Raw genomic sequence first — 4,451 nt, forward strand, 5'->3', positions numbered from 1 at the left:
CACGTAAATCTGTTGTCTAAACTGTTAACACATTAAGTTTTTTTCTCCAGCTCTGAAAACTATGGAATGAAAAAAATAATAAAGGTAATTGCGACTTTTAATCTCAATTCTGACTTTTTTACTTGCAATTCTAAATTTATATCTCATAATTCTGACTTTTTTCTTTGGAATTGTAAGAAAAAAAGTCTCCAATACAAAATTGTGAAAAAAAAAAGTTTGATCTGAGAGATGTAATCTCGGAGTTGTTTTTATTCAATGGCAAAAACAGACTTTTGTACAATGCAATTGACCCTTCGCCAGCAGTTTGACTGACAGGTGATCTGGCCAATCATAATGCCGAATCTGCTATTTTGTTCGATAAACAAACCAGACAGGATAGTATATTAACATCGGTGGACTTGAACTTGAAAAATGGAGTGTATTGACATCTTTCTGCAGTTGAAACATGATACCTTCTGATGTTCATTCATGTTTATTTTGTGCTATAACTAGAAAAGAGATGATCAGTTCACGTGGCGCTTGAACTGAGGCGCTACAGCGATCTGTCACAACCAATTAAAGAGCCACAAAACGGTATTTATTGTTTATATTTCTTAAAAAATGACCAAATTTGAAAGCTGAGACTTTTTCATACCAAATGTAACCTGCTCTGTCGAAACCTGCTTTGTCTGTCGACGCGTTGTCCGTGTCCTCTTTGCTCCACGATGTATTTTTCATCGATGTATTGTGAGAACATGATGTGAGAGCTTGTCGGACGCCGCAACAGTAACTAAGGGTCAACAATGTTTTTTATTGTTTGTTTGTTTTTTTGGTAGATGAAATCGGTTTAATGACCGCAGATGAGATTACACAAACATTCTGAAACATTTTAAACAGTATTTACTCAAAATGCAAAAAAAAAACAGCATTGTTTGTATTGATTATGTCAAAGCTGTTGGTAGATTCTCGGTTTTGAAGCTACCATTTGTAGTCAGTCACACAGAAATCAGCTGAAGTGACCAAATATAGTGACCAAATATTCAGCTAAAAAAGAAAATGCTGTCATTTACTCACCATCAAGTTGCTTCTTTTGTGTTCCACAGAAGAAAGAAATACATGCAGGTTTGGAACAACATGATGGTGAGTAAATATGGTGACAAAATTTTCATTTCTGGGTGAACTGTAATGAATGGGTGAGTAGTGCCAATCTGTGAAACTTAGTAGCACGTTAATGTTTTTAAAGTTTTTAATGTTTTTTTTATTTATTTTTATGCCTAAATTGGTACAAAATCTTCAGGAGGAGATGCACCATCGTCATTTTGTACAACATTTGTAACTGCTTATAATCGCTTAATTAGATGGACCACAATTATCAAATTGTGTCATCCGTTATAGGGACTACTGAACAGACATTTAGATGTTTATATAGTATTATATATAAATCAAAATAAAAAAATCTGTTAACACTTGCATTTTTGCAACACTATAAGTGTGTCGATTCGGGTAATTAAAAGTTCTACACACACTTGTGGTCTTCACCCCCACTTGAACACTTGGGCTAAATACAGGAAATATGTCACGTAAGCAGACAAGTATTCAAGTGCAAAGACCACAAGTGTGAGTATTTGGACAATCCCCCCCCCCCAACCCCCTTCTCCCATACTGCACTGGGTACGGGAGCTTATACTTTCTTTTAAACAAACTCGACATTCCTCCATGTGCTGCCGGTGACCTCTAAGGAGTACAGTAAAAGAAAGGATTTGGAAAGTGGAGAAAGGCAAAGAAGGAAATGTGGGTTGCTTGCTAAAAACACACTTTGAACATGCACATGACATGCAGAAATCCTCAGGATCTATACTTTAAATGCATTTGTTCTCACTCACACACTAAGGAAAGTTCACACACTGCCCAGTGTGCAAATACACCTGAAGACACAGACCATAAAAGTCTGCCTGCCCCGGCCCTCCCCATAGTGTGAGTTTAGTGGCACTGGGGGTCAGGTGACCCTTTCTTCTGTAAGGTGAGGCGTCATTTCCTGTGCTCATTGTTGCTGTAGCACCAACGTGTAAGGTTAAGCACACTTGAACTTCTCTGTACACACACACACACACTCTGTCTTTTTGCAGGGAGTGTGTTGGCTTCACCTCCCGATGAGCATCTTGACATTTGCTGTAAATGTTTGAAGAGACCTAATGTGCAAATATACTAGAAAGCTTTTTTTTGTGTATGCATCTTCTGTTTGACAAATTCTGATACAATTTGTCCCTGTTGAGCAGGATGTCTCCACCACAAAATTGTGAAAAGAAAAGTTTGATCTGTGAGATGTAATCTCAGAGTCGTGAAAAGAAATGTGCAAATTTTGAGATGTTTTTATTCCGTGGCAGAAACAGGCTTTTGTACAATGCAATTGACCCTTCGGCAGCAGTTTGATTGACAGGCGGTCTGACCAATCATAATGCCAAATCTGCTATTTTATCCGATAAACAAACCAGACATGAGAGTAGATTAACTTCGGTGGACTTGAACTTGAAAAAATGATTGATGTATTGATGTCTTTCTGCATTTGAAACAAGATACCCTCTGATGTCGGTGCCGCTTGAACTGAGGCGCTACAGTGATCTGTCACAACAAATTAAAGAGCCACAAAATGGTATTTATGGTTTAAATTTCTTAAAGGGGTCATATGATGCCATTTCAAATTTTCCTTTCTCTTTGGAGTGTTACAAGCTGTTCGTGCATAGATAAGATCCCTAAAGTTCCAAAGACTAAAGTCTCAAACCCAAAGAGATATTCTTCATAAAAGTTAAGAGTCAACCACGCCTACCTAAAACGCCTCGTTTAAACACGCCCCCACATGTCTACGTGACTGTGTGGGAAGATTTGCATAACCCCACCCAAATGTTCACGCAAAGAAAGAAGGCGTAACTTTTATTCTCGCTGTAGTATTGTTGTTGCCGCCGCCGCCATGTCGTGGAGACGCTGTGTGTTTCGTTGTGAAAGTGAAACTACTTTGTTTGGCCTTCCAAAAGAGGATGATATTCGCTTCGTCATGCCTAGAGCTGATCCGTGCTGGTCGCTGAGGAAATACATCAACTTCGCGCTGTGGATCGCCGGATCAGTTTTCACCGTGGACGAAGCAGAGTCCAGCCCGGGGTCATCACATGTGGTTGCCGCAAGCTCGTCGGCCGCACCCTCGTTGAATCCGCCGGCCGCACCGTTCTCAAGCCCGCCGGCCATTCCTCACTCAAGCCCACTGTGTGTGATGCTGTGTGTTTCGGTATGAAAGCGAAACTACTTTGTTTGGCCTTCCAAAAATGGACACGACTAGAATTGGTGTTGACTCATCGCGCCGGTACACGGCATCACAGTATGGTAAGGGACGTAACATTTCCGTCACACGCTTGAAGTATTCAGCCAATCACAACTCACTGGATAGCTGGCCAATCAGCGTACACCTCGCTTTTCAGAACGATGAGCTTTGTAAAAATCGACACGTTTCAGAAAGGTGGGGCATAGAGGAGAAACAATGTTTTGTTTTTTTTACCTTAAACCACATAAACACATTGCATTACACCAAATACACAACATAATGTTCTTTTTAGCAAGGTCATATGACCCCTTTAAAAAAAGACAAGATTTGAAAGCTGAGACTTTGTTTCATACCAAATGTGACCTGTTCTGTCTTGTCTGTCGACGCGTTGTCCGTGTCCTCTTTGCTCCACGATGTATTTTTCACTGTGACAACATAATGTGTGGCATGGCTTGTTGGACGTAGCAACAGTAACTAAGAGGGGCGGGTCATTGTGAAGGGTCAATTATGAGATCACTGCAAAATGTAACTAGTAGTCAACAATGTTTTTTTTTTGTTGTTTTTTTCAGTAGATGAGCAGGATATTTGTCAAAATTTTGTTTATCAAAAGTAAAAGATAAATGCCACGTCGAAATTCACATTCTTCATAACTGGAAACCTTAGCGAAACTTGAATAACTGGTTTTTGCTCTTGTGACTGAAGGGGAAATGTGCATACACGACACATGCATGGGTGTACAATTGATGAAACATGAGTCTGTTTTTATTGTATCAGCAATCTGCACTGTGTGTGTTCTTACAAAACGTCCCCTTGGGATGTCCTCACTGTATAATGATTCATACATAAACTGTTTGTTATTCTTAAAATGCAATATAAATGTTTTTCTTATATTGTTGTAGTAATTATAACTAGCTTTTATATTAGTGATGCACCAAAATGAATTTATGAATTCATGGAGTTTTCATTTCACAGAGAACCTAAGATGTACTGTTTCTTTCAACGTACCTTCTTATGTTCATTCATGTTTATGAAGTGAAGTGAAGTGACATGTGGCCAAGTATGGTGACCCATACTCGGAATTAGTGCTCTGCATTTATCCCATCCAAAGTGCACACACACAGCAGTGAACACACACACACACCGTGAACACACACCCGGCCGG

General features: G+C 39.5%; 1 protein-coding gene and 1 long non-coding RNA gene across 2 annotated transcripts in view; one reads left to right on the forward strand and one right to left on the reverse strand.

Moving 5' to 3' along the window:
- Positions 1-4,451, forward strand: part of LOC107735491 (beta-1,4-N-acetylgalactosaminyltransferase 3-like) — a 26,243-nt gene that overhangs the window by 3,955 nt on the left and 17,837 nt on the right. The gene's annotated exons all lie outside the window — the stretch shown is intronic.
- Positions 1-4,451, reverse strand: part of LOC107735503 (uncharacterized) — an 8,795-nt gene that overhangs the window by 986 nt on the left and 3,358 nt on the right. The window contains exon 2 of the long non-coding RNA XR_001639432.1: positions 1,502-1,512. This is a non-coding gene — a long non-coding RNA (uncharacterized LOC107735503). The remainder of the gene's footprint in view (positions 1-1,501; positions 1,513-4,451) is intronic.

Source organism: Sinocyclocheilus rhinocerous, unplaced genomic scaffold (genome assembly GCF_001515625.1).
Source record: "Sinocyclocheilus rhinocerous isolate Xijiao unplaced genomic scaffold, SAMN03320098_v1.1 scaffold942, whole genome shotgun sequence".
Lineage (NCBI taxonomy): Eukaryota > Metazoa > Chordata > Actinopteri > Cypriniformes > Cyprinidae > Sinocyclocheilus > Sinocyclocheilus rhinocerous.